The following is a 12,656-nucleotide window of genomic DNA, read 5'->3' on the forward strand; positions in this document are numbered from 1 at the left end:
GGCAGCTGCTGTGGCAGGCTGACCGAGGGGCGGCGTCGTGGCGCCTGTGGCGGCTTGAGGGCGCGTCGCCTCGGCAGCTGCCGTGGCAGGCTGTCCGAGGGGCGGCGTCGTGGCGCCTGTGGCGGCTTGAGGGCGCGTCGCCTCGGCGGCTGCTGTGGCAGGCTGACCGAGGGGCGGCGTCGTGGCGCCTGTGGCGGCTTGAGCGCGCGTCGCCTCGGCAGCTGCCGTGGCAGGCTGTCCGAGGGGCGGCGTCGTGGCGCCTCTGGAGTACAGAGTGCGCGTCGCCTCGGCGGCTGCTGTGGCAGGCTGACCGAGGGGCGGCGTCGTGGCGCCTCTGGCGGCTTTAGCGCGCGTCGCCTCGGCAGCTGCTGTGGCAGACTGTCCGAGGGGCGGCGTCGTGGCGCCTGTGGCGGCTTGAGGGCGCGTCGCCTCGGCAGCTGCCGTGGCAGGCTGTCCGAGGGGCGGCGTCGTGGCACCTCTGGAGCACAGAGTGCGCGTCGCCTCGGCGGCTGCTGTGGCAGGCTGACCGAGGGGCGGCTTGAGCGCGCTTCGCCTCGGCGGCTGCTGTGGCAGGCCGGCCGAGGGGCGGCGTCGTGGCGCCTCTGGAGAACAGAGTGCGCGTCGCCTCGGCGGCTGCTGTGGCAGGCTGACCGAGGGGCGGCGTCGTGGCGCCTCTGGCGGCTTGAGCGCGCGTCGCCTCGGCGGCTGCTGTGGCAGGCCGTCCGAGGGGCGGCGTCGTGGCGCCTCTGGAGAACAGAGTGCGCGCCGCTTCGGCAGCTGCTGTGGCAGACTGTCGAGGGGCGGCGTCGTGGCGCCTGTGGCGGCTTGAGGGCGCGTCGCCTCGGCAGCTGCTGTGGCAGGCTGTCCGAGGGGCGGCGTCGTGGCGACTGGGCCTCGAAGCCAGGCGGGCACCGCGGGGCGAATCCAGGCGGCGGGGCCTCGCACAGGCGTCTCGGCGTCATGGCCCTGGGCGTTGCCTTGTCCAGCGTCCCTTTTGAGACCGCGTACTCATGTGGCAGTGAGGACGGCTGCATGACGTTGAAGCTAGGCGGTGGCGACGGTGTGGCGCGACGTGTCGTTGTCGAGTCTGGTGGCGTCCCGGATGAGGCGGGTGTCGGAGACGATGTGGGTTGCGTCGGAATGGTCCTTCGCGGCACGGTGACGGTGGTCAGGTGCGGTGGCGAGGCCATCCCGGCGTCGTGAGTTGTCTCCGACACGAGGCGGGTTCGGGACGTCGTGACAGACTGCGGTGGGACGGTCGGCGTCGTGTGTCGTTCGGTCGGCTTCGGTGGGTCAAGCGTCGTCACAGTCATGTTGAGTGGCGTCTGGTCTGCGAGGGGTGTTGAGGCTGGTGGCTTTGGGCCCGGAGGTGGAGGGAGCGGGATTGGCGGCGAGAGGTTGACGAGCGTCGGCGTCGGGACGGAAGGCGTCCTTGGTGAGGCGTAGTGCGTCGGCGTGAGTGGCGTCAGGTCTACGAGGGACGCCGAGGTTGGTGGCTCCGGAACAGGAGGCGACGGGAGCGGGATTTTTGGCTGCAGGATGACGGTCGTCGGCGTTAGGATGGTTGTACGTGACGGTGCGAATGTCGTCGGGGCGTGCGTTTGTGATATGTCATGTGTCTGCGTGAGTGGCGTCTCGATGTCTTGAATCGTCGCGGCGTATCGTAGGGGAGGAATTATTGGCGTTGCTTCCGGATACTGCACTTGGGTGGCTCGTTCTGCAGTACATCGCGCGCACGTGAACGTGAAGGACTCGCGCCTCAAAGTCCCTTCACGCTCGTTGGTGCAGTCACGACGCCATAGGCTGGCACACTCGTCGCAGTGGTAGCCCCTGCTACTTCCTCCGGGACACGACAGGTTTCCACACATCGTCATCCCGAATGTGCGATACTCTTGACTATAGCCACACTCGTACCCCGCGGCGATCCTGCCGTTTAAGTACCATCTCGGGTAGAGGTGGTAACACCCGCTGCATTCATCTGCATACATCTCTTGTTATCGTGCGTGTTCAGCTGTGTCGATTCGTGTTTTTCACTCGTGGCTCTGTGCGCGCTGTGCAAGTCTGCGCGCGGGGTCGCGCTCGCCGGCTGGGCAGGTACCCGGACAGCCGCACAAAACAGAGGCCGAGAATGGCCGCGGCGCGGGCGGGGTTGCGGATGGGTGTGCGAGGCGATGGCCGAGAGCGCCCGAACAGCCGCACAAAGCGGACGGGTGGAGGATTGAAGCGGGGGGGGGGGGAAGGGTGTTCGGTCCTTCACGCGAAAGAGAAAGCGGGATGGTGCGGAAGTGGAGAGGGGTTGGGGGTGGCCGCTGGGCTGTGATGTTCGCCTGCGTCGCACGCTCTGCTGGAATGTCAGCGCTGGGGGTGGGGGTTGATGGATCCTTTGTCCGCCGCTCTTGGTGCGTCCAAGATGGCCGTTTTCTTGCCGTTTGCTCAATTTTCACGTTTTTTTTGCTTAAAATTTTGCCACACGCAGGGGCGCCATTTGCCGTCGTCTGCGGTCTCGTGTTCGAGTCCGGGCGCGAGTTCTAGCGGGGTGGCTGGTCTGATTAACGTTTTATGTTCCGGGAGGGCGCCAGGCTAGCTCGGTGTCTAACCAATGAGGGTTCGTGGTTCGTTGCCCCAGCGTGGTCCGCTAGAACCGTCGGCGGTCTTGCCTGGGAATTTACGTTAAAGAAGAATGCGTGGGATTGCTGTAGTAGCGACGTGCCTTTATTCAAGGGATTGACGTCACACCATACAATTACTGAGCACAGACATGCCCCTGAGGGCTACTTGTCCGTTGCGGGGTGCAGGCCGGTACATGTTCAATGTTTCGTGGCACTGGTTTCTCGGGTAACAGTATGCAGGCCAAGTACACTTGATGCAAGAGCGGCGCGCACAGATGACGTGGCGCAAAGTTACATTAACAAAGTACACTTAATGAAAATTAGGCGCGCACAAATGACGTGGCGCAAAGTTACGTTAACAAAGTACACTTAATGGAAATTAGGGGCGCACAAATGACGTGGCGCCAAGTTACGTCAACAAAGTACACTTAATGAAAATTAGGCGCGCACTAATGACGTGGCGCAAAGTTACGTTAACAAAGTACACTTAATGAAAATTAGGCGCGCACTAATGACGTGGCGCAAAGTTACGTTAACAAAGTACACTTAATGAAAATTAGGCGCGCACAAATGACGTGGCGCAAAGTTATGTTAACAAAGTACACTTAATGAAAATTAGGCGCGCACAATTGACGTGGCACACAGAGTTTGTGGGTGACTGGAGTCGGCCAGTCCCGTAAGCGATTGTTTCTACGCTGGTGCCGTGCCCACTGGGGTGGTACACGCACCGCCACTAAACTTGGCGAACTTTTCCTTGCGGGTTTGTGGTCAGCGCGAAGGCGCGTGGCCTTAAGAAAAGTTCTGTGGTTTGCGGGAGACGGCCCGTGCCGTATGCTGAAGAGCGACCCTGCGCACCAGGTGTGGTGCGGGACGTCTTTACGGTTACGCGGTCGGATTAGGTCCTGAACCGTAAAAAACGGAGCGGGCACGCACGGAGAGGTGAATAGAAAAGGTTTGGTTTATGCTAAATGACTATATTTACCGGACGTTACTTGCGATGAAGACAATGGTTGTGGTCTCTCCGTGGGACGTAGGTCCGTCCCGGTCCGCGAGTCGAGTTGAACTGCAGAACTGGCATGGCGTCCGGTGGCGCGTCGGCCCCTGCCGCGCCAAGCTTGACCTCATTACGTTAAAAACTAAATGACTGAGTCTGGAAGAGACTTTAAGGTCGCAAAATTCGTAATTAATTGTTTGAGGGGGAATGGGTGTGGTTCGTCTCTAGTCCACTCGGATTTAGTGTGCTTTATAATAATAATGTCTGGTTTGGCCGTTCGGCTCGGTGGCTCGCTCGACTCGGGTGGGCCACGGCCAGGGGTGCGTTCCGTTAGCGGGAGAGTATACTGGCGGGTGCAGGTCGGGCTTAGGGATGGTCGTCGGTCGGACGACGTCAGTAAAACAAATGATCTATTATTCAGAATCACTAAAAATTACAATAAATATGCAAGGTTATTCCTGTATTAGATAGCACAATAAAATTAAAAAAAATACAATTATACATAACTTAATTTTTTTTTGTGGTTAATAATTATATTGTTTCAAGTTAGTTTTTTTTCCTGCATTATAAATTTGTAAAGAAATTATTTACTAATTGTATGTTGCATGTTGTGTGTATTTTTTTGTTGTCTTGTATTTTGTATTGTTTTGTTCTGTCTGTATGTATCAGTGTTGTTTTTATCGTGCTTACCACCCAAGGCCATATGCTGTAGGAAGGCACGCAACAAATATTAAATAAATAAAATAAATAAAATATGTGGCATTTTAATGTATTAATCCTGACCATTTACTTTTAGGAATGAAAAATTGTGTTCTGCAGGACAATCAAGCATCATTAGTACTCAAACCACCATTTTCTAATTTCTCAAATGTTTTCAGTCAGTACACTGGACATTTTGCTACTTTTGAATGAAGTATGAGAACAGACACAATACAATATTAAAATAGTTGCCTTGGGCAGAAGTCTGAGGGACTGGTGCAGTTGAAGTAGCAGGAGCTGGATCATGAGGCACAGCTTCCACAGCAGTCTCCTCTGGGACAGCAGCTGCCTCTTCCACTGCAACAGCATCACTGTCCCAGAGAAAACCAAGATTTTCCGTTAAGTGAGGCACTGCTGCAACAAGTGCAGGCTTGCTGAGGATGAAATGTCCAACCCCTGTTCCCATTCTGTACCGGGATTCTGCAGCCAGCTCCCTCCTCATCTTCATATTTTTAGTGCAACTAAGTGCGCTATAAAAAAATAAGCATAAATTCCTTAATTCATTAAATATGCACTAGATATTTTAGTGTGTCCAACTTTCTTAATACTTAATTGTTAAAAGTTAAAGCTGAAATAATAACAAATAAATAAAAGTTTATTGAGTAAACGTTCAGTGTAATATCAAAGTTTATTCTTTCATCCAGATGGAATGATCTTGTACCGTATATACTGTATCTGTGGTACATGATGCTTGTTTTAATTTAGTACACTGAAGGAACCTGGACAAAACAAACTTGTAGCATTATAATGGTAATAGTAAAATGCACATCAAGAAAATTATTCCCACAAGACCCCGAGATTGTTTGTGTGTGGCACCCAGGTTTTTGTTATCTTCAGGCTCTTTCAACACACTCAAGCATCGTGTAACACATGATCATGCCATCAAGATCAAGAAGTAAACTTGGATATGTGATATGGAATAATTACCCCGACACATGTTTAATTCAATTCAGTTGTGTACTAGCAAAATAATTGGTCACGGCTTGGGGTCATACATAATGATTGGTAAAATGATGAATTATCTAACGATTTTTATAATTTCAACTGGCATACATGTAGGAGTGTACGTTTTAACGCCAGTAGCAAGTAGCATACACATGTTGTTTGAAAAAAAGCAGTATTAATTTACAAACATACCTTTCTGTAGTGTGAAGTTAGGCCATTAGACAAAAATTATTTCAGATAGGTACTTTAGTTCTAACCACCGATAAAACTATTGATTAAAATTGCGTACAAACCTGGCGATATTTTATCATGCATCCTTATTGAACCTAAACTTCACCTTTTGCACGAATTCTTGCACATTGAATTCCGTCGCAATTTGCTCCCAGGCTTTCTTTTTTGCTGTCACTGATGTGACATCGCTTCGCTTGTTTTCAAGGCATTTATGATTATGTACTAGCTTGCACAATATATCCTTTTCTTCAGTACTAAACTTTCTCATACCCATCGGGTCCATTTTTTCAAAATTCAGAGAGTGAAGCGGGAAAACTCTATCGATGTTTCGGATGAAATCACCAACATAAAAAAGACAAAAATTACATTTACAAGGCGGTGAACATCGAGAGAAATATTTTCCCCCGTGGGCGTGTGGAAACAATTCCACTCGGCTTCGATGAACCTCCATTTGACGACTCTGCAACGCACGGAGAAATCTCGAGTAATATCATTCAATTCTATCTCGAACTCCACTCACACTCCACTCGCACTCGGAGAATTCTCGGAGAATTCTCGGAGTTTTGAGGCGGGACTCTGCAAGCGGCCCTAAGTTGTTTCAGTATTTACCATTTATAGGTGTTAGGAAAATATATATTTATTTTGAGTCATTTGTCCATTATAAGCTGGGTTACAGTTTTTTTTATCAGTCTCTAAGTTATGGACGGCAGAAAACGGCTGAGTGGAGCCGAGTACAGGAAAGCTGCCAAAGATAAAAGTAAAAAAGAAAGCGATGTGCTGTCGGCGACACCAAAATTAGAATCCTTTTTTAGAAATACTGACATCAGTGAAGATGAACAATCAAGAGAAATATCAGGTAAGCTAATACTGATACTTGTCTCAATTATAGTATAGAGTCACTTGTGCCTCTATTTTTCTTACAAAAATAATGAAACAGAGGAAATGCTGCTTGAATTTAGATAAGATATAAAGCCCTATTAACACATGTTTCCATCTGTTTGTAGGCCTATCGCCTATGTGTTTTAAAAAAATATTGTTAAAGGTAATAATTTAAAACTCAAAACCTAGCTTAGACCTTTGACGCCGTCCCCGCTACCTCTGACTATTTAGACGTGATTTTGTTCGGGTTCGTGATCTCAGGGAAGGTTCGGCCTTGTGGCTAGAGGTAGGGGTTAACGCAGTAGGGCCCCCCGAGCTGTTATGGCCACTCGGGATGCCTGAAGAATAACACAAAGTTTAGTTGGTGAATTTAATACAGCACAGCCCAATACATGGTGCTGCCCGTTCTGGCCGTAACGGTTTGCCCGACGCGAATAGTCACACGCGCAGCTCACTTCCTCAGTGTCGGCTCACGATTTCAATGCGCGTGAGGGGCGGACTTGTACACGTGATGTGAAAGTTACAAAATACACTCTGACATGGCACACGATATCTTGACGAACAATACACTACACTATTACCTAGCTCTTAGTAAACTGGGCTAGCAGCACGTAGGCCCGTGTCTCCGGCGACTCTATGTGGTGTCTAGGTGTGTCCCAGGGACTGACTCGTTATAAAGTTCGATGGCACGCGTCGCCTGCTGGCTGCCCCGTGCGGGCCAAAACTATGTAGCCGGTAGGCTAGGTTGGGGCGTGAAGCGCCGACGTAAATTCACATTAACTCCCCACAGTACTTACGTATGACGTAGAACACTCATCTAGGAGCACTAATTTAATTAAGTTAAGTACCTCATGGTAAAATTAGGTCGACCGCGGAACTGTACGTGAAAGGTTGAAAAGAAATTACACTATTGAAAACTAAATGTCGGTGAAAGCAAAGGTTGAAGGTTCCGCGTTGCGCGCAGGCTGCCGGCCTGGTTGAGCTCTCGAAGGACACTGACGGTGTCGCCGCGCGTGACCCCCCTCCCCCGCCAGCCCTCCCGCGGAAACGTGTGAATTTCGTGGGAAACTGAACCGGCCAGGTTCGGGACAAATCGCACAGTGAAACATGATTTTGCAAAGACTGAATTATTAATTAATGAAAAATAATGTTTAATAAAAACCTGTGGAAAACATAATAAAAATAATTTGTTGTAGTGCGGCGGAGGGATATGCGACATCCGGCCGGATCCTTCCGCCGGCGCAGCACTCGTTGCATGGCGTTCGTCTCGTCGCACGCACTACACTTTGCTGCGCGCACAAGCGCTTTCGGTGCACACGTTTTTACGAGACGTTGATGAGGCATAGCGGTCTATGCGACAGAGGAGCATTGACGGTCGGCGTCAAATGCCCCCCCTTCTCTGAGACCGCTATGTGCATCAACGCCTCACTACACACACACACACACTTAAAGATACGCCGGCACACTGACCTGGTACACCTGGGGCGGCTGTCCATGGGGTGGCATCGGGTACCTGTGGGTCAGCGTCATCGGCGGCCGAGGTGGGCGGCGGCGTCGCGGCGTCTTCAGCGGCAGGCGGCGGCGCTCCCATGGTAGCGCGTGGCAGGCGACGGCGGCGTGGCACCTTCAGCAGCGCGGCGCCTTCAGCGATGCGCTTGACGTGCGGAGGCAGCGAGGTGCCTTCAGCGGCGCGCATGGCATGCGCAGGTGGCGCGCCCACAGTGGCGTGCGTGGCGGCAGCGCGCCCTCGGTGACGTGCGCGGCGGGCGGAGACACGCCCACATTGACGTGCACAGCGGGCGGAAGTGACACGCCCCCTGTGACGTGCGCGGCGGGCGGAAGTGACACGCCCCCTGTGACGTGCGTGGCAGGCGGAAGTGACACGCCCCCTGTGACGTGCGCGGCGGGCGGAAGTGACACGCGCCCTGTGACGTGCACGGCGGGCGTTAGTGACACGCCCCCTGTGACGTGCGCGGCGGGCGGAAGTGACACGCCCCCTGTGACATGCGCGGCGGGCGGAAGTGGCACGCCCCCTGTGACGTGCGCGGCGGGAGGAAGTGACACGCCCCCTGTGACGTGCGCGGCGGGCGGAAGTGACACGCCCCCTGTGACATGCGCGGCGGGCGGAAGTGGCACGCCCCCTGAGACGTGCGCGGCGGGCTGAAGTGACTCGCCCCCTGTGACATGCGCGGCGGGCGGAAGTGGCACGCCCCCTGTTACGTGCGCAGCGGGCGGAGACACGCCCACTTTGACGTGCACGGCGGGCGGAAGTGACACGCCTTCTGTGACGTGCGTGGTGGGCGGAGGTGACACGCCCACTTTGACGTGCGCGGCGGGCGGAGGAGACACGCCCACTTTGACGTGCGCGGCGGGCGGAGGTGACATGCCCCCAGTGCATTGTGGTATGTCGTCGGCAACCTGGTTGTCTCCCGGACTGGGTCGCGATGTGGCGGCTTTGAGACGTGCGGCCGTGCCAGTCACTCTCCCAGTGGCTGGAGGCGGCGTCGTCAGTGGTGCCGGAAGTGGCGTGGTGGATCCGCAGTGACGCTGCGTGTTATCGGCGACCTGGCTGCCTGCCAGGCTGCATCTCCCTGTGGCTGTGTCGGTGTGCACGGCCGCGCCTGTAGCTTTCTCAGCGGCTGGGGGCGGCGTCGGTGGTGCTGGAGGTGGCGTGGTGGATCCGCAGTGACGCTGCATGTGATCGGCGACCTGGCTGCCTGCCAGGCTGCATCTCCCTGTGGCTGTGTTGGTGTGCACGGCCGCGCCTGTCGCTTTCTCAGCGGCTGGGGGCGGCGTCGGTGGTGCTGGAGGTGGCGTGGTGGATCCGCAGTGATGCTGCATGTGATCGGCGACCTAGCTGCCTGCCAGGCTGCATCTACCTGTGGCTGTGTTGGTGTGCACGGCCGCGCCTGTCGCTTTCTCAGCGGCTGGGGGCGGCGTCGTTGGTGATGCCGGAGGTGGTGTGTTTGAGTCGGCCTGATGTGTACACCCAGTCTCCGCGTGCCAATTGTACCACAGTGGCTGGAGGAGTGTGACGTCTTCCATCTGCGGTGATGTCGTCACCACCCCATATGGCGGGGGCGGCGTCGGAGGCGGCGTCCTGTTGAGGACGGACGTCTGGGTTGTCAGTGACGCGGGCGGCGTCATGGCTGTTACCGCGGCGTGGTGGCTGGCCGCGTGTGGCAGCGGTGATGCAGGCTGCGTTATGTGCTGTCGTAGCGGTGTCCGGATTACGTCCGGCCCCTCGGTGTCCGCTGCGGTGTCGTCCTCCTTCCATTCGTCCTGTTCTTCGTACTCCCAGTTGTCCCCTGGGCATGGGTAGCCCTCGCTTGCCCATGCCTCGTAGGCCTCCTGGAAGTCGTTCATTTCTAGTGACCAATGGTGACTTGTGACGTTGCTCCACTATGCATGCTCGCCGCTTCGTCACGACTCATGTTCATGCACGTAGCAGCTGCGCAGCTGCGCCACCCGATCCCTGTGTGAGGCGCGCGGACTTCCGCTCCCACAGCCGTTATCGCGCCTGGCTCGTAACTTGATGCGCGTCTGGCGCGTAACTCGACGCGCGCCTATCGCCAGGTGCCCGCTCCTTTGGCTGTCTGCGCATCGCGTCCGTTTCCGCGCGATTCCTTTATTCCTACGCGAGCCCTTACTGGTACACTAATTTGAAACACAAAAAATTTGAAAAATGTGAGAAAAAATTAAAAATTTGAAAAAAAATTTGAAAGTTAATTTTTTAGAAAATGAAAGCCACACTAGTCGGGCGCCATTTTGACGCCGTCTCCGCTACCTCTGACTATTTAGATGTGATTTTGTTCGGGTTCGTGATCTCAGGGAAGGTTCGGCCTTGTGGCTAGAGGTAGGGGTTAACGCAGTAGGGCCCCCCGACCTGTTATGGCCACTCGGGACGCCTGAAGAATAACACAAAGTTTAGTTGGTGAATTTAATACAGCACAGCCCAATACATGGTGCTGCCCGTTCTGGCCGTAACGGTTTGCCCGACGCGACTAGTCACACGCGCAGCTCACTTCCTCAGTGGCGGCTCACGATTTCAATGCGCGTGAGGGGCGGACTTGTACACATGATGCGAAAGTTACAAAATACACTCTGACATGGCACACGATATCTTGACGAACAATACACTACACTATTACCTAGCTCTTAGTAAACTGGGCTAGCAGCACGTAGGCCCGTGTCCCCGGCGACTCTACGTGGTGTCTAGGTGTGTCCCAGGGACTGACTCGTTATAAAGTTCGATGGTACGCGTCGCCTGCTGGCTGCCCCGTGCGGGCCAAAACTATGTAGCCGGTAGGCTAGGTTGGGGCGTGAAGCGCCGACGTAAATTCACATTAACTCCCCACAGTACTTACGTATGACGTAGAACACTCATCTAGGAGCACTAATTTAATTAAGTTAAGTACCTCATGGTAAAATTAGGTCGACCGCGGAACTGTACGTGAAAGGTTGAAAAGAAATTACACTATTGAAAACTAAATGTCGGTGAAAGCAAAGGTTGAAGGTTCCGCGTTGCGCGCAGGCTGCCGGCCTGGTTGAGCTCTCGAAGGACACTGACGGTGTCGCCGCGCGTGACCCCCCTCCCCCGCCAGCCCTCCCGCGGAAACGTGTGAATTTCGCGGGAAACTGAACCGGCCAGGTTCGGGACAAATCGCACAGTGAAACATGATTTTGCAAAGACTGAATTATTAATTAATGAAAAATAATGTTTAATAAAAACCTGTGGAAAACATAATAAAAATAATTTGTTGTAGTGCGGCGGAGGGATATGCCACACCCGGCCGGATCCTTCCGCCGGCGCAGCACTCGTTGCATGGCGTTCGTCTCGTCGCATGCACTACACTTTGCTGCGCACACGAGCGCTTTCGGTGCACAAGTTTTTACGAGACGTTGATGAGGCATAGCGGTCTATGCGACAGAGGAGCATTGACGGTCGGCGTCACCTTAATTATATAAAATAGACAATTATCTTTTCGTTTCGTTTTTCTGTTTCGAAACCGGCCATTGTTTTATAAAATAAGTCTTATAACAATGTAAAAATCACCTAATAAATGCTTGAAAATTATATTCAGTCTATCAAAATGTAAAAAAAAAAAGTGTAGGCCTACAAAAGTGTAATTTAATAAAATATGCAAACAAATGAATATAATTTGTATCGTCCTATATATAGGACAAGGTGACTCAAAGGGTTTAAATTAATGTTTGAATAGGCCTATTAAAATGTATTAATGAACATTTTTAATTGCATCTTTTAATATTTACAGATGTCACTGAAGTTGGAGAGGAAGAAAACCAGCAGGACACACTTCACAAGAAAATGAGTGCTACCGTACTGGTGTTGTGAATGAGAATGAATTTGTACTTCTTCCAGGAACTTCAACTGGTCTTCAACAAACATCCAAAATATGTGAGTTTTCCTTTGAATTTAGAGATCCTGGTTCATGGCCACAGAATTTTTCTGATTCAGAAAGGTGCTATATAACAAGAATGAGGTGTGAAAATCAAATTGAACCTAATATAAGTAATAGCAGCAGAGATGGCCGCAACTTAACCAAAGATTGGTTTTTTAAGGTTCTTAAAAATGGAATAAAAGTAAAGAGATCAGGGCTAGGTTATAGTGAAAGCAAAAATGCTTTATACTGTGTACCGTGCAGGTTGTTTTCACACTTAGTATCTGGTTCTGAGTATAAAATGTCTTCCTTGGCCAAAGAAATGGGATTCGTCAATTGGAGAAAAAAAATTAATGAAAAATTGCCTGAACATGAAAATTCATCCAATCACAAACTATGTTTTTGCTCGTGGAAAAATTTGGAATCTTGTTTAGGAAAGGGAGGTATTGATGTAAAGCTTCAGAATCAGATTCAACAAGAGCAATCTCACTGGAAGGCAGTATTGCATTGCATTATTGATGCTGTTCAATTCTTAGCAAAACAAGGGAGTCCATTCCGAGGCACTAAAGAAGTTTGTGACTTTAGTGACCCAGCCAGTGGAAAGTTCTTGAATACAATTGAACTAATATCACATTATAGTGTCCCTCTCCAACAGCATATTGAGTGGCATAAAAAGGGGCAAATATCATATTTCTCACATAAAATACAAGACGAGTTCCTTGAAATTATTGCTAATAACATAAGGAAAAACATAATTCAAGACATTTTTGATGGCAGATATTTTTCCTTGATATTTGACTGAACCCCAGATATCAGCCACAATGAGCAAATGACTCA

Source organism: Bacillus rossius, chromosome 10 (assembly GCF_032445375.1).
Source record: "Bacillus rossius redtenbacheri isolate Brsri chromosome 10, Brsri_v3, whole genome shotgun sequence".
In the NCBI taxonomy this organism is placed as follows: Eukaryota; Metazoa; Arthropoda; class Insecta; order Phasmatodea; family Bacillidae; genus Bacillus; species Bacillus rossius.